The following is a 24508-nucleotide window of genomic DNA, read 5'->3' as shown; positions in this document are numbered from 1 at the left end:
TTTCCAGCTGGACAGATCGAAGGAGGCAAAATAAGGAAAACACAGATCACCACAGCCGGGAGCGAGGGAGGCGCCATGCGCACCCCACAGATGCCCAGAGAGGAAGCATGGCCAGAGTATCAATGACTCAATCCCTAAAACTTTGACAGCTTAGGTGAAATAGAAACGTTCCTCGAAAGACAGCAATCGTCAGAACCGGCAGAAGGGCACATCGCCAGAATGGCCCTGCAGCCAGTAAAGAAATTCCATTTATAACCAAAACCTTTCCACAAAGACAACTCCTGGCCAGACGGCTTCACTGGCAGATGCAACCACACGTCTAGGGGGGAAAAATGTCCATTCTACACAGACTCTTGCAGGAAATGCGAGCCTATGAGGCCACCGCTACCACGAGCTCAAAACCAGAAAAGATACCACAGGAAAAGGAAAGGACAGACTAGCTTTCCTCATAGACACAGGACAGCTTCTAGAATACTTGCCTACAAAGCAAATAGAAAAAAAATATCAAATAGAAAAAGACATAGACATCAAAGTCGTAATGAAATATTAGTCGAGGCCGGGAGCGGTGGCTCAAGCCTGTAATCCCAGCACTTTGGGAGGCCGAGGCGGGTGGATCACGAGGTCAAGAGATCGAGACCATCCTGGTCAAAATGGTGAAACCCCGTCTCTACTAAAAATACGAAAAATTAGCTGGGCATGGTGGTGTGTGCCTGTAATCCCAGCTACTCGGGAGGCTGAGGCAGGAGAATTGCCTGAACCCAGGAGGCGGAGGTTGCAATGAGCCGAGATCGTGCCATTGCACTCCAGCCTGGGTAACAAGAGCGAAACTCTGTCTCAAAAAAAAAAAAAAAAAAAGAAAGAAAGAAATATTAGTCGATCGAATTGAGCAACATATAAATGCACCACTCACAGCTTGCAGTGAACACAGGGAACGCAGTCCTCAGACGGTCCCAGCTGAGCGGGGCTCGGGTCGCTCTTCCGAGAGAGTCCGCCCCAGCAGCCAACCGCCAAGCATTTATCGAAAGGGCTCATATTAGCTGCAGGCATCTACTGGACGTCATCTGCGGTGGGCTGCGGAGGCCCCGAGGCCTCGGACACACTCAAGCTGCATTCTCAGGAGGCTGTTTCAGCGCCCCTCATCACACCACACACCCCACTCCCCGTCCTGTTTTCAGGGTCAAGGAGTTTCATTCTCACGCACAAACAGCATGCACGGTACCTCAGCACTGTCCATACCCTGGCCTCCAGTGCCTTGGATGTAAACTTGAATACGTTGCCCTGCGCCCCCTACAAGAAAGAGGATAATACTTCAAGACCAAGGGCAGTTTCTCCCAGGAAGGCAAGGGATGCACCTTCTTCTTCCTTTTTTTTTTTAGTTGGTGTCTTGCTCTGTCACCTGGGCTGGAGTGCAGTGGTGCAATCTTGGCTCACTGTGTCACTGCGGCCTCCGCTCCTGGGCTCAAGCACTTCTCCGGCCTCAGCCTCCCAAGTAGCTGGGATTACAGGTGCACACCACTGCTCCTGGCTAATTTCTGTATTTTTAGTAGAGTCGGGGTTTTGCCGTGGTGGCCAGGTTGGTCTCAAACTCCTGACCTCAGGTGATCCACCCACCTTGGCCTCCCGAGGTGCTGGGATGACAGGCCTGAGCCCCCCGCGACCTGCCAGGATTCAGCTTTCTAACGACAATCAGCATAATCGACCACATCCAGCTAAATGACAGAGAGGGACTCCCTAAAAGCAAAGCCATTTACGCGGGGCTGGCACACTGCAAAGGGAACGCACTGCCTCCCTCAACTCTGTGCCTATTCCCGGAGCAAAAGGAAGGCGAGGGTTTCTAAAGGGGAAATGGGGAGGGTCCTGCTGTTCTGAAATAATTATCCTCTGCTACAAAGACCAATAGCAAGGCCGAGGCCAGCCGGAGGTTGGACAGGCGTGGCCGAGCAGAGGTCCTCGAGGAAGCGCCGTTCCGGCTTCAGGACCTGCGCGTGGGGCAGTGGCGTTCGTGGCCTTTCTCTCCACGCCTCCCCGAGCTCTGCGTGTCAGGGTTTTGTTTCTGTTGTTGTTGTTTGAGACGGAGTCTTCCTCCTGCTGCCCAGGCTGGAGTGCAGTGGCCCGATCTCGGCTCACTGCAGCCTCCGCCTCCCGGATTCAAGCGATTCTCCTACCTCAGCGTCCTGAGTAGCTGGGATGACACTTCCCGGGTTCACGTGATCCTCCCACCTCAGCCTCCCGCTCCCCAGTAGCTGGGATTACAGGCAGGCGCCACCACACCCGGCTCATGTTTGTATTTCTAGTAGAGACGGGGTTTCACCATGGTGGCCAGGCTGGTCTCGAACTCCTGACCTCAGGTGATCCACCCGCCTCAGCCTCCCAAAGTGCTGGGATGACAGTGTCAGCCACCGCGCCCGACCTGTTGGTGGTGTTTTTTTGACACCAGTGACTCCATCTTTATTCTGACAACTTTCGAATCCATGAAAACAGAAGAAGAAAATCCATGTGATCCCCTCGGGCATGTGACAAAAGGCACTGTCATTCATGGTGCAAACTCAGCATAGCAGCAATGGAAGGGAGCTGACTACACCAACAAGGTCACCCCCTGGACCTGACACGAAAGTCACCGCTGACGGTGACAAACAGAAGGCCCCGCCCCATGGTGGGGAACAGGGCCCGGGGCTTCCCTAACCGCCTCCCTCTGCACCCGGCAGGAAGTCCCAGGGCAAGCAGGCAAGTAAAGGAAAGGAAGACGTGCGTGATCCCACACGTAGAAAATCCTTCTGAGGCTGGGCACGGTGGCTCATGGAATCCCAGCACTTTGGGAGGCCGACGTAGGAAGATCGCTTCAGCCCAGGAGTTGGAGACCAGCCTGGGCAAGATAGCAAGACCCTGTCTCTATAAAAAATAAAAAATTAGCCGGGCATGGTGGCACACATGTATAGTCTCAGCTACTCGGGAGGCTGAGGCAGGAGGATTTCCTGAGCCCAAGAAGTTGAGACCGGCCTGGCCAACAAGGCAAAACCCTGTCTCTACTAAAAAAACAAAAATTGGCCAGTCATGGTGGCACAGGCCTGTAATCCCAGCTATCTGGGAGTGGGAGGCTGAGGTGGGAGGATCACGTGAACCCGAGAAGTGGAGGCTGCAGTGAGCCAAGATCTTGCCACTGCACTCCAGGCTGGGCAACAGAGCAAGACTCTGTCTCAAAAAAAAAAAAAAAAAAAAAATTGAACCTCAACTTTATTTCACCCTGCACAAAAAATGAAATCACGATGAATCACATAGACTCAAACATAAAATCCGAGACCTTCTGAAAGGAGACAAGGGAAAATCTGCACAATCTGGGATAGGCAAAGACTTCTTTCAGGTCACAAAGGTGACAGACATACAAGAAAAGAAATTAGAAAAGTAGACTTTTATCAAAATGTTTTCTTTTTTCTGTTCAAAAGATACCATGAAGAAAATGAACAGGCAATCCAGAGATTGGGAAAAAGTATTCATAGTAGATATTTCTGACAAAAGATTTGCATTCATGGCTGGGCGCGGTGGCTCACTCCTGTAATCCCAGCACTTTGGGAGGCCGAGGCGGGCGGATCACCTGAGGTCAGGAGTCCGAGACCAGCCTGGCCAACGTGGTGAAATCCCATCTCTACTAAAATTACGAAAATCAGCTGCTCAGAAGGCCGGGGCAGGAGCATCGCTTGAACCCGGGACATGGAGATTGCGGGGAGCCGAGATCTCACCACTGCACTCCAACCTGGACAAGTGTCTCAAAAGAAAGAAAAAAACCTGCATTCAGAATATGTAAGGAACGCCTACAAGTCAATAATAAAAATAAAAGCAGCCCAATTTTTAAAAACTGGCGTAAGACCCAAATAGCCGTTTCACAAAAGATGGTACGCAGGCTAGTTACAACGGCTCATGCCTGTAATCCCAGCACTTTGGGAGGCTGAAACTTGAGGATCGCTTGAGGCCAGGCTGAGATCTCACCACTGCGCACCAGGCTTGGCGACAGCGTGAGACTCTGTCTCAAAAAACAAAACAAAACAAAAAACACACGGAAAGGGGAAAGGTGCTCAGCATCTGTGGACACCAGAGGAATGCAAATGAAAATCCCAGCGCAATGCCAGTACATACCGGTTCGTCAGGGCGGCAAACACGTCTCGCCAACGTGAGACGTTAAATGATCAGGGTGCCTGTGTGTGTAGGGTGGACGGAACTGTCACAAGACAACATTGCAACAAGTTCCGTTTAAAAATCTTCACTGGCTTTCATTCACGATGCTCAGACTGGCTTAGAACCAGGACAAGTTGACAGACCCCCGGGGCTGCACGCCGCCTATGAAAACGGAAGTGAGGCCGGAGGCGGCTTCCGCGGTGGCCGCTGGGTGCTTCGCCTTGAAATCAGCGGCCACTGGCAATGGACCGGTTGGCGGCTGTGGTGACCCGGGCCCAGCCCCCGTGACAGGAGGCCAGGCTGCAGCTGCAGTAAGTAAGTTCAGGCCCCGGCCTCCTCCATGAACACATAACAGGACTCTCCGGTTCCTTTTGAAACCTTTGTGTAAGTCTAAATCTCTTCTGAAATTAAAAGCCGATTGAAAAATCTTTAAAACGTAGCCTGCGGTCACGCGGGGGAAGCCAGGGGAGGGGAGGCTGAGTGCGGCCCAGCCCAGCTCCGCACCTGGAGCCCGAGGACTGGTGCTGTCGTCAAAACGTCAGCCGGGCGCGCGGTGGGAGACCCGGGCGTGCCTTCCCCTAGTGCTCAGGACAGGACTTTCCATCTGTTTTATTTTTTAAATGTTTATTTATTTATTCATTTTTTGAGATTCAGCCTCACTCTGTCGCCCAGGCTGGAGTGCAGTGGTGTGATCTTGGCTCACTGCAACCTCTGCCTCCCAGGTTCAAGCGATTCTCCTGCCTCAGACTCCCAAGTAGCTGGAACTTCAGGGGCCCACCACCATATCCGGATAATTTTTTTTGTTTTTTTGGTTTTTTTTTTTTCAGTAGAGACAGGGTTTCACTATATGTTGGCCAGGCTGGTCTCAAACTCCTGACCTCAAGTGATCTGCCTGCTTTGACCTCCCAAAGTGCTGAGATTATAGATGTCAATCACCCAGCCCAGATCTATTTTATTTTATTCTATTATTTTTTTGGAGAGAGACTCCCATCACTCAGGCTGGAATGCCGTGGCATGATCTTGGCTCACTGCAACCTCTACCTCCCAGGCTCCAGGAATTGCCATGCCTCAGCCTCTGGGACTACAGGCACACACCACCACGCCTGGCTAATTTCTGAATTTTTTAAAGTAGAGACGGGGTTTCACCATGTTGGCCAGGCTGGTCTTGAACTCCTGACCTCAGATGATCTGCCTGCCTCAGCCTCCCAAAGGGCTGGGATTACAGGAGTGAGCAGCTGCTTAGGGCCCATTTATTTATTTATTTATTTATTTAGAGATTAAGTCTTGCTCTGGCTGGAGTGCAGTGGCGCGATCTCGGCTCACCACAGCCTCCGCTTCCCAGGTTCAAGCGATTCTCCTGCCTCAGCCTCCAGAGTAGCGGGGATTATAGGCACCCGCCACCACGCCCACCTAATTTTTTGTATTTTTAGTAGAGATGGGGTTTCATCACCTTGGCCAGGCTGGTCTTGAACTCCTGACCTCGTGATCCACCCACCTTGGCCTCCCAGTGCTGTGATTGAGCCACTGCTCTGGCCCATTTATTTGTTTTTTGAGGAACTGCTGTCTTGTTTCCCACAGTGGCAACTCACTTTACATTTGTAACACCCCCAAGGGTTCCCATCTCCACACCCTGGACAACAGCTTTTACTTTTACTTTTTTAAAAACATAGTAACGATCCTAATGAGCCCGAGGGGGCATCAAGCTGTGGTTCTACTTAACATCTGAACAGACGGAATACAGCAAAAACTCCTGCTTCAGTGCCTTCTCTGCTAATTCTCACATCTGTGTCAACTTTCCGATGGTTTTACCTTTTTTTTTTTTTTTTTAAATCATAGAGACGGGGTCTTACTGTGTTGCCCAGTCCTGGCCTCAAGTGATCCTCCCGCCTCAGCTTCCCAAAGGGCAAGGATGACAGGCGTGAGCCACCACGCCCGGCCCTGGGACGGTTCTGACGTCGTTTTTCTCATCATGGGTCACGTGCTCCTGCGTCTCTGCACGCCTGGCAGGTCCTCTTCCTCTGGACGCTGGTCCTTGGGAATGTCGCCTGGCTGGTGCTGGGGATTTTTGTCTTCCTGGAAGTCTTGAGCTCTGTCCTGGGCGTGCAGTTAAGGGGTCTGGAGACAGTTTGATCCATTCTAGTCTTGCTTCTGTGGCTCGGTACGTGGGCTCAGAGCAGGACGCAGCCTCAGGCAGATCATCCACGGGAGGCAAGCCCTTCCCAAGGGTTCCACCCAAGGCCCCGTGAACTAAGCGATGTCCTGCGTGGCTGATGGGAAGAGACGCTGTCCTCACCCTGGATGAGTGGCGTCCTGTTCCCTCTAATCCTTCCGTGTGGCTTTTTACCCCCCCTGGGGAGTTTCCTCATGGGACTCTGCAGGCCCGTCCTCCTCTGGATACTCCCAGGGTCCCGTCCAGGTCCCTGGGGCCCCCTCTCTGCGGGAACCTCTCCGCTCTGGTATTGCGTCCATGAACTCCAGCCACCTTGGTCTCCCGGCTCCCCCTTCCCGCCCGAAGCCTGGAATGCCCCCAGGGCAGTGAGTGCGGGTGAGTGTAGGGCGCGGCTGCCCGCACCACCCAGGCCACTGTCATCTGATGCCTGGTGTCCCACGTCTTGTAAGCCACATGTCTGCATTTTGTCTGGTTTTGTTTTGCTTTCTGGCTGTTTTGGGGAGGAGGGTAAGTCCGCGACACCCCACCCCAGCTGGCGGGGGGAAGCTTTTCCTAGAGTAATGGAAAGAGTCTCACTGTGGTTTCGGATGGTGGCTACACAGCGTCTGCCGTGTGCCAACTCACTGACCTCGCAGGACCCAGCAGCTCGGCAGATCCTGGGCCTCAACTTCACTGAGCCAGTCCCTGGAACACAGCGCTTTCTCCGCGTGCACGCCGCCTGCTGGCTCTGTCTCTCTGCAGAGCCCTAAAACACAGTGAGGCCCCAGGAGTGTCAGATCCACAGGCAAAAGTAGAAGGGAAGGGGCTGAGGCTGGGGAGGGGGTGGGGGAAGGGGCTGGGGCTGGCTGGGGAGGGGGGAAGGGGCTGGGGCTGGGAAGGGGTGGGGGAAGGAGCTGGGGCAGAGGAGGGGGTGGGGGAAGGGGCTGGGGCAGAGGAGGGGGTGGGGGAAGGGGCTGGGGCAGAGGAGGGGGTGGGGGAAGAGGCTGAGGCTGGGGAGGGGGTGCGGAGCCAGTGTTTCCTGGAGACAGGGCTTCAGTCTGTGAAGATGGAGACGTTCTGCACATGGGCGGTGGATGACATGGCGCTGGGAATGTGCTTAGTGTCACTGAGCTGTGCGCTTAAAAATGGTCAAGATCATAATTTATTTGTATTATTTCAGTGTATTTTATGACAGTAAGAAAACACCCAGCTGGGAATGTTGGCTCATGCCTGTAATCCAGCAGTTTGGGAGGCCAAGGCAGGTGGATCACCTGAGGTTAGGCGTTCAAGGCTACCCTGGCCAACATGGTGAAACCTTATCTCTACCAAAAACACAAAAATTAAGCCGGGCGCGGTGGCTCAAGCCTGTAATCCCAGCACTTTGGGAGGCTGAGGCGGGTGGATCACGAGGTCAGGAGATCGAGACCATCCTGGTCAACATGGTGAAACCCCGTCTCTACTAAAAATACAAAAAATCAGCTGGGCGTGGTGGCGCTTGCCTGTAATCCCAGCTACTCAGGAGGCTGAGGCAGGAGAATTGCCTGAACCCGGGAGGTTGTGGTGAGCCGAGATCACGCCATTGCACTCCAGCCTGGGTAGCAAGAGCGAAGCTCCGTCTCAAGAAAAAAACAAAACAACAACAACAATAAAACACAAAAATTAGCCAGGCATGGTGACAGCCGCCTCTAATCCCAGCTATTTGGGAAACTGAGGTCAGAGAATCGCTTGAGCCCGGGAGGTAGAAGTTGAAGTGAGCCAGGATCAAGCCACTGCACTCCATCCTAAGCTGCAGAGCAAGGCTGTCTCAAAAGAAAGAAAGGAAGGGAGGAAGGGAGGGAGGGAGGGAAGGAGGGAGGAAGGAGGGAGGGAGGGAGGGAGGAAGGGAAGGAAGGAAGGAAACAAAACACTCATTGGCCTGAACTCCTTGGCTCCGGGGGCTGGCCGAGAGGCCACGGAGAGACCACACCAGGCCCCAGCCACATCTGGGGATCAGGGGTTCCCTGCACTGCAGGGGGAGCTGCCTGCTGAGATTCCTGATGACAGCTCAGGTCGCTGCTGCAGAAATGCCAAGTGTCACACAGCCAGCGAGATAGCTCCCTCCTCATTCTCCACGAGGTGGAGCATCTGGCTGCCTGAGTTGTCCCGCACCTGAGCCGTCCCAGACCTGAGCCGTCCCCCACCTGAGCCGTCCCCCACCTGAACCGTCCCCCACCTGAGCCGTCCCCCACCTGGGCCGTCCCAGACCTGAGCCCTGGCTGTTAGGGAGATTGAGGAAGGATGCACTCAGCATGCCAGACTCCTCGGTATGAGAAGGGGCTCCAAAAAGGGTTGGACCAGTGCTGAGCCCAGTCCCTGCAACTGTTCCAGCTCCCATGGCTGGGTAGGGAGACCAGAGAGAGCCACATGCCATGGTCAGGGTGATGATAAGATGTGAGCCCGGGGCGTCTCCTCTGGAGCCAGGGGCCCAGGCACTGATGCCCAGGACGCAGCAGCAATGGGGCTTGGCCGGTGACAACTTTCTGGAGGAAAGAAAGAAATGGTCTGCTTGGTTCCCTGCCCCTCAGATCCGGCCCCTCGGCCTGGTGCGCTTGAGCCTGTCCCTGCCTGAGACCGGCTGTCACTCTCCGGCTGGCTCCTCCCCGTCGGGGGGCTCTGCACCGGCCGCCCGGGCTGTCACTCACCGGCTGGCTCCTCCCCGTCGGCTGCGCGGCACCAGCCACCCGGGCTGTCACTCACCGGCTAGCTCCTCCCCGTCGGCAGCGCTGCGCCGGCCGCCCGGGCTGTCACTCACAGGCTAGCTCCTCCCCGTCGGCTGAGCTGCACCGGCCTCCCGGGCTGTCACTCACCGGCTAGGTCCTCCCCGTCGGCTGCTCTGCACCGGCCGCCCGGGCTGTCACTCACAGGCTAGCTCCTCCCCGTCGGCTGAGCTGCACCGGCCGCCGGGGATGTCATTCACTGGCTAGCTCCTCCCTGTCGGCTGCGCTGCACTGGCCGCCGGGGCTGTCACTCACCGGCTAGGTCCTCCCGGTCGGCAGAGCTGCACCGGCCGCCCGGGCTGTCACTCACCGGCTAGCTCCTCCCCGTCGGCTTCGCTGCACCGGCCGCCGGGGCTGTCACTCACCGGCTAGCTCCTCCCTGTCGGCCCGCACTGCACCGACCGCCCGGGCTGTCACTCACCGGCTGAGCCGGTGCACCGGCCACACACCAGGTGTGACCCCCTCTTTTCTCCACGTTTTCCCATGGATGTTTGCACACAACGCCTCAGCTCAGGGCTCAGAAACTAAAAAATTTTAATGTTTTTAATTTCTTTTGTGTGTGTGTGTGTGGAAAAGTCTCCTCTGCTGCCCAGGCTAGAGTGCAGTGGCACAAACATGGCCCTCTGCAGCCTCCACCTCCCAGGCTCAAGCGATCCTCTCACCTCAGCCTCCCAAGTAGCTGGGTCGACAGGGAGGTGCCACCACACCAGCCAATGTTTTAATTTTTTTGTAGAGATGGGGTCTTGCTGTGTGCCCAGGCTGGTCTCAAACTCCTGGGCTCAAGCGATTCTCCCCTCTTGGCCTCCCAAAATACTGGGATTACAGGCAAGAGCCACCACACCTGGCTGTGTGTTTTTTTAATTTTAAAAGCAATGTGTGCACCTAGTTTAAAAATTTCCCCAAGACATAGAGAAAAGAGCAACTCTAACTCCAGAAGTGGTCACTTAAAATTCTTTTAGCCAACTTGGCTGTTCTAGCTGGCATTACCTCCCTCTTTTGAAATAATATGCTTATCGTGCGGGTCCTTGAAACTTCCTGTTGACTTCCTACCAGAAGACGAGACTCTCGCTTTCCCGTCTCTCCCTGACCTGCGCCTGCCCTGCTCCCCTCCCACCCTCCAAACACACGGTGGATCCTGAATTCTTCACATGGATAGTCAGAGCTGGCATTACTGGAACTCGGCAGACATCGCTCCCACTCAGGCCACGTACTTACTGTGTGATAAATGCATTATCTTTTTACAACTTTTTGTTTTTCCTGGAATTCGTCATTGCTGCTTTTTTCACGTGCTTAGTTAGAATATTGGTTACGATACTGAGGCAAAGAGCCAAATCAGCAGGGATCTGAATATGATAGAGTTGGTTTCACTCTCATACAAAAGTCCCGAGGTCAGCGGCCCCGGCTGGTGGGCCTTCCGGTCACTCTCAACATGTGGCTTCTGGCTCAGGACGCAAGGGGCCACCCAACCTCTCACCATCTTCCTGCCTGCAGGAGGGAGGGAAGGGGCAACAAGAGAGTGACCCTGGCCAGGTATGGTGGCTCACTCCTGTAATCCCAGCACTTTGGGAGGCCGAGGCGGGTGGATCACGAGGTCAGGAGTTCAAGACCAGCCTGACCAACATGATGAAATCCTGTTTCTACTAAAAACACAAAAAAATTAGCCAGGCATCGTGGCAGGCACCTGTAATTCCAGCTGCTTGGGAGGCTGAGGCAGGAGATTCGCTTGAACTTGGGAGTCGAGAAGCAGAGCTGGCAGTGAGCCAAAATCGTGCCACTGCACTTCAGCCTGGACAAGGCTTCGTCAGAAAGAAAGAGAGAGAGAGAGGGAGGGAGGGAGGGAGGAAGGAAGAAAGGAAAGAGAGCGAGAGAGAGAAAAGACTGCTATAAAAACACATCATCACGCGCTATACAGAACTTCAGAATCCAGCTAAGAGTGGAGAAAGGCTGAATTTCTTAATTTATCTGGAGGGGCTGTCGACCCGAAGGTAGAGGGTATAGTATCTCTCACACAGAGAGCATTCCGAAGGTGGCTCTGGCCAGGAACCTCGGGGTGGGCTCTGCCAGAGAATGACCATTCCCTTTAACGGGAAGATCAGAAGTGACACCTCTCACCCCTGCTTGGTCCCATTGGCCAGAACTTGGTCACAGGCTGAGTCAGAGGCTGCAAGGAGGCTGGGGAACGTGCCCTTCAGCTGGGGAGCCTTGAGCATGGCGAAACTCCTTTCACTGTGATCGGGAAGCGCACGGCGTGGGGAGCAGTCAGCGGTCGCTGCGGCACGGTGGCCGTCCACCGAGCTCTCCCACGGAGCGGCAGCCTCCTCCCGTGTTCTTAGAAGGAGCAGGTCACCACTGCTTCCATTTGTTTTCCTGAAGGTGCCTCCTAGCCTCCTGGAGACCTTTGCCCCACCCATCTCTTCTGCACTGGCCACTCTGGTCACCCTTTGAGCCGTCCCCCTAGCTGTGACTATGCTACCTCCTTCAGTCATCATGGGAATGCCCCTGTGGATTCTCCACCTTCGAATCCCAGAGATCTGGGGGTCGCCTCTCCCCAGAAGAGCTCGGGACCTGCTGCCCCGTGGCAAGCCCTCGCCAGCCGCAAAGCCAGCAGCAAACCCTCACCCGAGGCGTCTGGCATCCCCTGGTCACCTCAGGGGAGCCCCGAAAAACACACGGAAGTGTCTGGGACAGCGCAGCCTGCCTCGGGCCATGTGACTCAGGGAAGCGTTCGGGAGTCAGGGGCCCAGCATCAGAGGCCAGGCTCTCCCTGGAGGCCGTGCCCAGAAGCTCCCCAGAATGTGAAAGGTGTGACTCGGTGCCCGAGGGCTGCCTGCATGACCCTGGCAGTGACCCCGAGGCAGAGCCCCCGACAGCCCCTGGGGAGGGTGTCGCCTTGCAGGTGGGGGGGGCGGGAGTTCAGGGTCCCAGGCCCCACCTCCCAACCAAGCCAGGACTGTCTGTCAGGGTGGGAGGGAGGGGTTTGCGGCCCACGCTCGGGGTCCCCAGGCCCAGCCGAGCTGCCTGGGGCTGGCAGCAGCAGGACTGGCCCAGGGCAGCTTCCGCAGGGAAACACCGCCGCGCTGTGGGCACTGGGGGAACTGCAACTCCGCCCCATCTGCCCACCGAGGTTGGGGGGACCCCATGCCAACGGCCATGGAGGCCGAGGACCCCCAGGACCCCTCAGCCTTTGTTCCAGGAGAGGCCCCTCACATCCCCGGCGCCAGGGCCCTGGGAGCCCGTAAGACCAGGACTCTCCCTACGCTGACTCTTCCTCCAGCCTGCAGGGGACAGTGGGGGTGACTGGCCCTGACCGCCAGCCAGGGGGAGCGTGGGGGGTGAGGACACAGAGGTGATAGAGGGCTGAGCTCCTCCCTCCTCCATGAGCTCGGCACAGAGGTGGGAGCCCCGACCCTTTCCCAGGGCTCTGAGTCAGCCTTGCAGAGGGTAGTGCTGGGCCTGGCCACAGAGGTCAGCAGATGGCGGGCGGCTGGTGCTGGGGCCCTGGCTCTGCAGGGGGGTCGGGCCCGGCACACCCCGGGCATTTCCTGTGCAGCCCCAGATGGGTTAGGTCAGCTGAGGAAGGGGAGAGGCCACAGGGGACTTCCTCCATCCTCTCAAATTAGCAGAGGCAGGGCCTCGGGCCAGCCCAGGGCCGGGGCGGACGTGCTCTGGATGTGGCAGCCTCTCTTCTCACACCCTCCAAGGAAGCACCGCTCAGCCGCAGCCTCTGCCCTGTGGACAGATGGGAAACTGAGGCACGGCCAGGTCCAACCAAGAGAACGGACCTGGCCAGCCACCTCCTGGGGGAAACTGAGGCTCAGCCAGATCCTCAGATGACAACGAGCCCAGTCAGTGACTGCGGGTGGCCCTGCGCTCTGCCCTGCAGGTCACAGGCTCCAGCCACGGCCATCAACAAAGATGATGGCCGAGACTCTGCCGAGAGCAGCCCAGCCCTCCGGCTCTCAGTAGAGGACACAAAGGTCCCATCCCAAGGCAGGGCCCGGACCTGCGCCAGGCCACGGGGCTCAGGATGCCTCCCCAGGAGCCAGGCAAGAGCCCGGCCATCACGGAATGGGTCGGGGGCACCAGCCTCTGCAGCCTCTCCCCACCCCCCACCCCCAGGCTTCTGCAGCAGTGGGGCCTGCAGGGGCTCTGGCAGCTTCCCACAGCGGGTGTCCTCAGGGCCAGGGCACAGTGCCCACCCGATATACCCTGGGTTTCACGTGCTGGGGGCGGCCATCGCCCCCAACCTTGACAAGCCAAGAGCACTGATGCGGTCGGTCCCAGCACCCCAGCAGCAGCCATGTCCTCCCGGGAGACCGCAGGGAGGGCAGCGTGACTTACGTCTGGGCGGGAACACGCTGCAGGGCCGGCTGGGAGACCAGCCCCAGACCCCAGCTCAGCGCTCCGGCAGATTCACTCAAGGAAGGCAGTGCCAGTGACCTGGCTGGTCCCAGGCCCCCGAGCCTGCCCACCAGCGTCTTTCAAGTCCGCGCCCCCGAAGGTGGGAGGGAGCATGGACCCCGGCAGCCCCACGCTGACCAGGGCGGCCCCACATCCACCAGAAGCAGCTGGGCCCAGTCCCCGCACCCCTCCGGGAGCCGGTACAGTGGGAGGCCCTTGTCCGCCGGTGTCTGGATGGATGGCAGAGCCCCAGGGCCACCTCTGGCCTGAGCTCGTGCCTGGCTTCTCACTAACTGGGGCCTGACCTGAGTGATCGATGTGGCCCTGGGCCTCAGTTTCCCCATCCGACGGGTGGAGAGAGGGTTAGCAGCCACCTCACAGTGGCCCCGCAGGGCAGCCCAGCAGGAAACACTCCGCCAACCCTCCAGCCCCCATGCCCCAGCGTCAGCCCTCACACCTGCCCCACCTGCCTCCCCTCACTCCCCCCGTGTCCCGCTTGGTGGGGGCCTCCAGCGCCTCCAGGATTCCAGGCAGGAAGGGGGCAGAGAGGAGCATTTCCGCGCAGGCCGCTGGGCTGGGAGTGCGGCCCCTGATAAGAGTGCACATGGCCAGCTGCACGTCCGCCTTTTGTCCCCGGCTCCCGCCAGCCCTTCCTGCACTGGCCTGCAGGGTGGGGACTGTGGGCCCAGCTGCAGCCCTCCCCCACCGTCGCCTCCACTGTGTCCCTGCTCCACAGCCCCTGCGGTCCCGGCTGGCCTGTGGGAGTCTGAGGGCCCCCATGGCAGCCACCGCTGGGACCCCGGACACACTGGGGATGGGAGCTCTGAGCTGGGGGCCAGGGATCTGGGAGGTCAACACAGGGGGACTGCTGGAGCAGAAAGAAGCATCAGCCCCAACCCAGCAGGGCCAGACGTTCTGCTCTCTCCCCCGCAGTTTCAGCTGCCAGGAGGGTCCCCGCCGAGGGTCCCCACGCCTCCCTCTCAGGCCTCGCCACAGGCTCCCTCCAGGGCTGGACCCACCACTCTCCCGCTTGAGGTCCCAGAGAGGCACTAGCCTGGCCTGCCCCACGTGCCCCACAGACACCTGGGCTGCTGTCTGGCATCTGTCTTAAAGTGAGGGCCAGCGTGAGCCCAGCATCTGGTGCTGAGGGGCCACCATCCTTACCCCCAAATGCCCACGGTGCCCACACAGCCACCTCATAGCAGGTCTGCCGAGCTGGGCTGAGGAGAGGTTCCACCCACCCCAGAAGGAATCCACTCCCATCCCCTAACCTCCAGGAGCTGCCCTTGGCCAAGGAAAGGGTGCAGAGGGCAGAGGGCCAGCGGAGCCCAGAATGGCAGGGGCTGCACAGTGCCCGCCGTGAGCCCAAGAGGCTTCCCACGGGGCTGGGGTCCCTCTGTGCTGGCACCTCCTACTGGCTCCCAGGGACCCCTACAACATGGCCATGTCTCAGGGGTTGGAGAGAGCCCCTGCAGAGGTCATCGGCAGGGACCAGGGTGCAGCCCGCTGGGCACCCACCGATGCGATCGGATGCTCAGGAGAGATGGGTGGGAAGCATTCGAGTCTGAGCATTCCTTCTTTCTTTCAAACAGCAGCTTTATGACCGGGGCAGTGGCTGACATCTCAATCCCAGCACTTTGGGAGGCCGAGGCAGGCAGATCACCTGAGGTCCGGAGTCCGAGACCAGCCTGGGCAACATGGTGAAACCCCATCTCTGCCAAAAATACAAGTTAGCTGGGCATGGTGGTGCTCCTCTGAGGTCTCAGATACTTCAGAGGCCGGTTCATGTGAAGGCTGGGCCTCCCAGAGTATGGGGATTACAGATATGAGCCACCACACCTGGCCAGGGTCTCATTTTTTTTTTTTTTTTTTACACCTGTGTAGTATTTCACTGTGTGCATGAACCTTGTATGGCTGACCCACTCATCTGTGGATGGGCATCTGGGCGTAGCCACTCTTGGGTCCCGCGGGCACATGCTGTGTGTACACTGCGCGTCTGTTTGGATCTCTGCTTTCAGGGACTGTTCCCGGCATACCCAGCAGCGGAGTTTCGGAAAGCATAGCAATTCTATGTGGACTCTTGTGAGGAGTAGGGGGTCATGCCTTTGTTATTATTTTTTAACATTTTCCAACCTCTTCTCTCTGAAATTGTGTTGACATAAACTGTGGTCCTAAAGTCGGGCGTGTGGTGTGTGCCTCTAACCCCAGCTACTCGAGAGGCTGAGGCATGAGAATCACTTGAACTAGGGAGGCAGAGGTTGCAGTGAGCCGAGATTGCGCCATTGCACTCCAGCCTGAGTGAAGGAGAGAGACCCTGTCTCAAATAAATAAATAAATGAACAGGCCGGGCTCGGTGGCTCCTGCCTGTAATCCCAGCACTTTGGGAAGCTAAGGCAGGTGGATCACCTGAGATCAGGAGTTCAAGACCAACCTGGCCAACATGATGAATCCCCGTCTCTAAAAATAACAAATAAATAAATAAGTGAGCGAACTGCGGACGCCCATGCAGCAGGACCGAGTCACAGACACACACAGCACAGACCGTCTTAAAGCCACCACTCTGGGCACACGGCACTGGCTCCCAGAGTGCGAAGCTCCAGAGAGCAGCAGAGGGTGAGTCGGGCTGTGGGGGCCAGGCAGAGCGTTAGAGGCTTTGGAGGGGCGGGAAACGTCCTCCGCATGGTGGAGATAACATGGGGCGCTCATTTGCCCAAATGCGTTCAACGGTCCGAGTAAAGGGGGTGCCTCGCGGAGGCCTTCAGGGCAGAGACGTCAGAGCCAGACGCTGTCCTCGCGGCCACGTGCCCAGACCCCAAACGTGCTACCTGAGTGACCCCAGTTATACCGCGGGCCCCGTCCGACCGATCAGCACAGGTTCACCCACCGTCACAGACGCGCTGCCCTGGCGGGGGACCTGGGTGCTGGGGGCTGTGCACGTGGGGCGGGGGCCATGGCGTGGGAGCTCTGTGCCTTCTCTCGATTTGGCTGTGAGCCTACAGCTGCCCTAAAAAATAGTCTCTTGATTTTTTATTTATTTTTATGCAGCTCTCTTCTCCTTAAAATAAAGCCTCTAAAAATGTGTGCCTCCTATGTAAGTCCGCCTCCCCGGGGCTGAGCGAAAGCGCTGAGTCTGTCCCTTGTCCCTCCTGGAGGCCGGCAGGGAGTGGGTGCCCGGCTGTGACTCAGCCCTGCAGCCTCCCAGCCCTGCCCATCAGCGGGCTGGCGATGTGGGCGCCTCCCTCCCTGGTGGGGTTTGTGGGGAGCATCGGCCATCTGAACAGGACCCGTGCGAGGCCCGCAGACGCCTCTTCTCATCAAAGCCACTGGCTCTTCCAGTGTAAGCACGTGCCACCGCCTAGCTCAAACAGGGAGCGAGACAATTGCTCTTCATTTTGAAACTGTAAAATAAAACGGAAATTATCCTCAAGCTAGAGCGACCTGCCTGCCCAGCCACCCCCACCTGCCAGCACAGCGGGTAAGGGCCCTGCACACCCCCCTCCAAAGCCCAGCCCCCACCCCCGGGAGGCTGCGGAAGAGACCGTGGAGCGCCTCCCCTCTGCTCCCAGGTGGAAACCCGTGGCAGTCGGCTGGAGTCAGCCTCCCTCCCCCGCGCCCCGCAGCCCTGCAAGGCAGACACCCAGCCTCCCTCATCCCGGGGAAGGGCCCAGGAGGGGAGGGTTCGCTCTTCCTGCTGGATGTGGTTCCCGCTGCTGGAGGAGTGCGGGCCGGCTGGGCCTGTGGACCGGGGGGGGGGTGGGGGGCCCTGTGGCCACCGTCATTGTCCCCATCATCAGCACCACCATCATCAGTGGCCATCCCTGAGCCCTCTGGCTTTGCTGGTGGCTGGGCAGGAGGCGGGCCTTCTTCCCTGAGCCAGGCCTGGGGCCCGCGTGGCCTGCTGCCCTGGCCTGCTTCCGGAACACTCCGGCCACCCGGGCCTGCATGGAGTAGGGTCCACGGGCAGACGGACAGCCAGGTCCCTCGGGCAGAGAAGCCCTCCCCATCCCGGGCAGCACACGGCCTGCGGGGCAGCTTCCGGTCATGGTCCAGGCAGGGCTGGCTCAGGACGCTGCAGGCTCCCTCGAGGCCTGGCAGTGCTGGCGGTTGGGGACATCCTGGCTGAGAGTCCTGCTGGTGTCACCTGGGCCAGGATGGTGGCCGGTGGCAGCAGCAGGGACACCCCAGGCATGGGGCTGATCTCGCCTGCTGCAGAGTCACTGCCAGGGGCCTGCCCTTCGTCCCCTCCCTGCCTGGGAAAAGGGCCCCGACCACCTTCATGTGGTCACCCTAGGGTGAAAGTGGGGAGGGGAGGACCCGCTCCCCCGAGCAGGATAGGGTGCTGGGTGGAGGGGTGAGGGGTGCTGGGATGGAAGATGAGGGGTGGTGGGTGGAGGGATGAGGTGTGGTGGGGTGAGAGGTGAGGGGTGGCGGGTGGGGAGTGAGGGCTGGCGGGCGAAGAGGTGAGGGGTGGTGGATGGAGGGGTGAAGGGTGGTGGATGGAGGGGTGAGGGGTGCTGGGTGGAGAGGTGGGGGTGCTGGGTGCACGGGTGAGGGATGCTGGGTGGACGGGTGAGGGGTGGTGGATGGAGAGGTGGAGAGGTGAGGGGTGGTGAGTGGAGAGGTGAGGGGTGGTGAGGGGAGAGGTGAGGGGTGGTGGGTGGAGGGGTGAGGGGTGGTGGGTAGCGCAGTGAGGGGTGCTGGGGAGAGGTGACGGGTGGTGGGTGGAGGGGTGAGGGGTGCTGGGGAGAGGTGACGGGTGGTGGGTGGAGGGGTGAGGGGTGCTGGGGAGAGATGCAGGGTGCTTTGGGGAGCCCAGAGGCCAGGATTGGGACCCAGCACCCAGCTCTTCTCTGGCTGCTCAAATTCCAGCCCCAGGGACAGGAGGTGGGGAGCAAATGGACCCACTCCCAAGTGGGGTGCAGGCGTCCTGGACAGAGTCTGCCACAGCCTCAGGATTAACAGGGAGGACACAGGCCCGGAGAAGACAGAGGCGACCCCATCCCTGGCTGGGCTCTGCAGAGAGGGGCATCTCACTTTCCGTGGCCCCTTAAACAGACGGGCAGAGGCCAGCACGGCTCTAGACCCCTGCCAAGCCGCCAACCCCAGGTCCTGGCCCTGATGGCCCCTCAGAAAGGAAGCCCACCCAGCTGTCTCAGGAGCAGAGCAGGGAGAGGAGGGCCTCGAGCCTGGGGCCCCCTGCCCCCATCTGCTGGCCCAGCCAGGGACTTTGGCTCCTGGGGCTGTCATGCCCACCTGGCCACCAGACACTTAACCTCTGCACTCCACTGGGCAGGGCATAGGCCTGGCTCTGGGGTCAGACTGGCTGGGCTCCAATTCCCACTCTGCCTCTCACTGCTGGGGGGCCTCAGGCACCCCCCCCACAAAGTGCCCACAGGCTGTGCCAGGGCCCAGGAGAGCCTTGAAGGGCTGAAACCGCGCCGGGCCCGGGGCCCGAAGTCTCCCTCCATTACTGCACGTGGGGTCCTGGCAGGACCTGGGACATCCCCGCCCCTGCCCACCAGCTCCTCCTGCCCCCCTGGGGCTGCAGCAGGCGCCTGGTCAGAGAAGGGAACACGAGTAGCTGCTAGGAAAACTGTCTGCAGCTCCTCCAGCGATCAAACACCCAGGGACCGCACGACACACAAGCCTCGGACCAGGTGTGTACCCGGGAGGAAGACAGCATGTCCTCACAGACGCGTCAACACACGGGTTCGCCGAAGCACCCTTCACAGCAGCTGAGAGGCAGACACGTTCCAAGTGGCCGCGGACAGATGAGTGGGGACGGTGTCTGTCCGCACCGTGGAACGTTGTTCAGCCCTAAAGAGACACAAGGTTCCAACACACGTCACAACACGGCTGGACCTCAGACACACGCCCAGCGCAAAAAGCTGGACACAAAAGTCCACATGTGGCATGACCCATTCACATGAAATGTCTAGACCAGGCGAATCCAGAGACAGACGGTGGTTAGTGATGGCCAGGGCTGAGGACGGGGCAGAGGGTGACAGTGAGGCGACAGGTCCTTAGGAGGGGGAAAGTGTTCTAAGATCTGCTGTGGCGAAGGTCGCAACAGTCCTGCAGCTGCACGGGACCCACTGAGCTTGCACGTTAGCTGGGTGGAGTGTCTTCGTTACAGCTCTGCAAAGCTGTGACATTCAAAAGAAGCACCCTGGCTGGGCATGGTGGCTCACACCTGTAATTCCAGCACTTTGGGAGGCTAAAGTGGGGGGATCGATTGAGGTCAAGAGTTTGAGACCAGCCTGACCAACATGGTGAAACCCCATCTCTACTAAAAATACAAAAAATTAGCCAGGCGTGGTGGCACATGCCTGTAATCCCAGCTACTCTGGAGGCTGGAGCCAGAGAATTGCTTGAACCCAGGAGGCAGTGGTTGCAGTGAGCTGAGATCATGCCATTGCACTCCAGCCTGGGTGACAAGATAAAACGGTCTCAAAAAAAAAGAAAAAAGAAAAAAAAAAGCTAGGAGCAGTGGCTCATGCCTGTAATTCCAGCACTTTGGGAGGCTGAGGCAGACGGATCAAGAGGTCAGGAGTTCAAGATCAGCCTGACCAACATAGTGAAACCCTGTATCTACCAAAAACACGAAAAATTAGCCAGGCACAGTGGCACATGCCTGTCATCTCAGCTACTCAGGAGGCTGAGGCAGGAGAATTACCTGAACCCGGGAGGCAGAAGTTGAAGTGAGCCAAGATCGTGCCACTGTCCTCCAGCCTGGATGACAGAGTGAGACTCCGTCTCAAAAAAAAAAAAAAGGAGCAGCAGCCCCGGCTGGCTCTCAGCTCTCCCAGCCTCGGCCTGGCCCTCCTGTACCTGCAGGAAGACAGCCCAGCACCACATACCTGGCAGGGCTGGAGGGAGCAGGGGCTGGTGGTGGCCTTGCCTCTCAGCCTGCTCTGGGCCAGGGTCAGTCAGCCTCACAGGAGTGACTTGGGAAAGCCAGGCCCCAGGGGTAAGGCATTGCCTGGAGTCACACGGCCGGCAGGGATGGCCAGGGCCTGGCTGCAGGGGCCCACACCGCCCTCCCCGCTCCACCAGATCCTGCTGTGTTTCCTCAGGGACGTGAGGGAGTGACACCTGAGCAGGCGAAGCAGGCATGAAGCCAAGCAGAGCCTGTAGCCCCAAAGAGCTCGGCACCCTCAGTCCCCCAGACGGGGCGCTTCCGCTCTGGGCCTCAGTTTACCCACAGTGAAAGGAGAGCACGTTAGATGGTCCCGATGGTCTCTGGGCCTCAGTTTACCCACAGTGAAAGGAGAGCAGGTTAGATGGCCCCCAAGGCCCCAGGGACCCAGACCAGCCTTGCCCTCCCCCCTAGACCCCAGCAGTGGGGCATCTGAACCTTTCATCACGAAAAGGAGACTAAATTTATGCCTCAGGCCCCTGGGCTCCTGGTGGGGCAGAGGTCAGGCTTCCTGCGGCCCCCACCCCTTGACGCAGTTCCCCTTCCCCTCGGGGCTCCATTGTTCTCGAGGCTGCTTCCCAATCTCCCTGAACAGCCGCTTCCTGTTTCCTGGCTGAGAGGAAACAGAGATTTCTGACCAGGCCTGGCCAGTGCTTTTTTTCCTTTCTCTCTTTATATGTTTTAAGGATATTGAATAACAGGATGATATGGCAGCAGCCTGGTGCTGAGGAGCGTGAACTCTGGGGCTGGAGGGAGCCCAGGAGTGGGGCGCTGTTCACCCTCCTTCGAGAATCTACTGGGTGCTACGGACCCATCCTCCCTCCCCCCAGGAAAGGCCCAGGCCCAAACCGTCTGCACCGTGAATGGGACCTCGGAGGCCCCCGGACCCTCCCCTGGGCTTCCAAGACCCTCCCTGTCCTGGTCTGACATATGGGGAAACTGAGACAGGAAAGTCTTCAGGGCATCTATGGTCCCTGACCCTGTTGGAGCTCTATGACACCCCCTCAAGAGAGACAGGCCTGAAGCCCCCAAGCAGGGGCCCCCACTCCCTTCCCGAGAGCCCATGGCCCGGGACACACCGGCATCCCCAGGGGAGGGGCGTCACGCCACTGTGCCTGCCAAGACCGTGGTCGCTGCTGCTCTGGGCTCCAGTCCAGCCCTGTGGGGGAGGGCGCTGGGAGCTTGAGCAGCCACTCCCATGGGGCCTCAGTTTCCTCATCTGTAGGTGGGGTCAGATCGTTGCCTCAACCTTGCAGGGCCAAGGCGACGGCCCCACAAGGAGACCCCTGAACACAGCACCCTGTTCACAGGCCCCCACCCACTGTTTTCTTCCCTAAAAGCTTGGAGCACCTGCCCCAGCTCTCCCCACAAGGGCAGGCAAGGAGAGGACAGGGCTGCTGAAGCCCGGCTGCCTCCACCGGCTGCCCCCCGGACCAGAGCTCTTGGGAACTTCTCCTTCCGACCCAGGAGATGAAGCGTGTTTTCCTCCTGTTAACAGTGGCCCCATCTGCTGGGCCTGGCAAATCACAGCCCACCGAGTGAGGCTTCTGTGCCATGCGTGAGAACAGTCCCAAGGGCCGGCAAGTCCCCCTTCTCAGCCCCCTGGGACCTCAGCAGGGGTGAGAGGCAGCCTCCACAGCCTGCAGGAGCCGGATCCCAGAAGCTGGGCACTGGGACCAGCCCCCTTCATGGGGCTGAGGACCCCAAAGGGACGAGAGGCCCTGGCAGCCGCATCAGGTGGGGACTCTGAACTCAAGGGGATCACATGACCCTCCTTCAAGAACCTGCTGGGAGCTATGGAACCCTCCTCCCTCCCCCCAGGGAAAGGCCCAGGTACAAACTGTCCAGACCATGACTGGGAACTGGGAGACCCCTGGACCCTCCCCAGACCCTCCGTGCCCTGATGTGACATGTGGGGAAACTGAGACAGAGAAGCCTTCAGGGTACATATGGTCCCTGATCCTACTGGAGCTCTATGACACCCACTCAGGAGAGACAGGCCTGAAGCCCCCAGGGAGAGACCCCACACCCTTCCCAGGAGCCCACAGACACCAGAAGCACAGGCACTCCCAGAGGAGGGGCACCCTGCCCACTAGGGGGCTCCTCTGGGGCTTGTCCTGCTCAGCAAGGCTTCCTTGAGAGTCGGCCCGACCACAGGTGCCCAGCTCATGGGCTGCCAGACAGCACCCAGTGTCTATCTGGGGACCCGCCCGCCAAGCCCAGTCCGCCTCTTCTCTCTCCTCCTCTCCAGGCTCCCTGGTGCCGCCCGGAACCCACTGAGCCTGCGGCTCACACGTTCCTGCTCCCCGAGGCCCTCCCTGCGCTCTCACCCCAGGTGTCTCCCCTGCTAACAAGTCTCTTCCTAGGGACAGATTCTGCTGTTTAAAAAGTAAGCTTTTGTGTAATCCCAGCACTTTGGGAGGCCGAGGCGGGTGGATCACAAGGTCAAGAGATGGAGACCATCTTGGTCAACAAGGTGAAACCCTGTCTCTACTAAAAATACAAAAAATTAGCTGGGCGTGGTGGCGCATGCCTGTAATCCCAGCTACTCAGGAGGCTGAGGCAGGAGAATTGCCTGAACCCGGGAGGCGGAGGTTGCGGTGAGCCGAGATCGCGCCATTGCACTCCAGCCTGGGTAACAAGAGCGAAACTCCATCTCAAAAAAAAAAAAGTAAGCTTTTGTAGGCCGGGCGCCATGACTCACTCCTGTAGTCCCAGCACTTTCGGAGCCTGGGACAGGCAGATCCCTTGAGGTCAGGAGTTCGAGACCAGTCTGCCCAACACCGTGAAACCCCGTCTCTACTAAAACACGAAATTAGCCAGACATGGTGGCAGATGCCTGTGATCCCTGCTACCTGGGAGGCGGAGGCACAAGAATTGCTTGAACCCAGGAGGTGGAGATTGCAGAGAGCTGAGGTTGTGCCATTGCACTCCAGCCTGGGCAACAGAGCAAGACCTCAGTCTCCAAAAAAAAACCTTTTTCTTGACCTTTCTACATCAAAAAATATAACAATATGGCAATACTACTACAAAATCATCAGAATGGCTAAAATGAAAACCACAGACAGCAAGTGTGTGGGCGCTGGACGCCCCTGAGCTGCTGGCGGGGGCCTGGGAACTGCTGGGCACTCCTTGGCTTCCTGCCCCGCCTGGGACTGGAGAACCCCCGGGACACCCTAAGGGGAGTGTGCTCCTCTCCACGTCTGCCGAAAGACAATGTGAAGCTGTTCGAAGCTAAGCCCCCGGCCTGGGACGTGCTCTGAGGCCCAGCAGCAGGTGCAGAACTGAACGGGCTCTGTTCTCCCGGGGATGCTTCCAGCACCTGCTGCCGGCCATGGGGCGCACTGGGCCCTGGGGTGTGGCCGAGGGGCTGGCTGTGTCTCCTGCCCAGGCTGCCGGCCCCTCAGGTTCCCTTTGCCGTCTCTAAGCCCACATCTCGTAGCAGTTGGAGTTTGCCACTGGGTGACACACCTGATGGGGTGGGAGACTCTGCACCTTCCCAGAACCTGCTGCGGGCCACTTCTCCTGGGAACAAGCCACCTCTCCTGGGTCCGGGCCACCTCTACCAGGTCCAGGCCCTGCTCTGTGGACGAGTACCTGGGCAGCCAGGTGGTGCGTGTGTGGGATTGGACTTTGTGCTGAGCGTGATGGGCACCTTGGGAGGAGGTCACACAACCCGATGTCACCCTCCACGGAGCTCCCTGAGCACCAAGTATGAGGGGCAGCGGCGCCCAGCAAGGCCGAGGAGGGTCGACTGTCATCCAGTCAGGAATCAGGGTGGATGGGACCAGGGTAGGGGCAGTTTGGGAGAGAGGACACTCAGTTGCATTCGGGAGGCAAAGCCAGGGGGACCTGCCAAGAAGCCAGCCCACGAGGCCATGGACGCCTCCACGGCATCAGCTGGAGCAGCGGGCGGCCCCAGGCAGGGAGAAGGGAGCAGCAAGGGGAACGGCGACGGGTCCCCCGGCCACCGGGCTCCAGTCCTGCCCCTCCGCTTTCCACCCCCTGAACAAGTGGCTTCCACCTGTCAAGGTCCGCTGAAAATGGAAGCCCCTCAGCTCGAGGGTGTCGCCCCCGTGCAGGGCTCAGGGGCCCGAGCAGGCAGGGAGAGGAGAC

Source organism: Saimiri boliviensis, chromosome 2 (genome assembly GCF_048565385.1).
Source record: "Saimiri boliviensis isolate mSaiBol1 chromosome 2, mSaiBol1.pri, whole genome shotgun sequence".
In the NCBI taxonomy this organism is placed as follows: domain Eukaryota; kingdom Metazoa; phylum Chordata; class Mammalia; order Primates; family Cebidae; genus Saimiri; species Saimiri boliviensis.
This window is presented reverse-complemented; position numbering follows the sequence as displayed.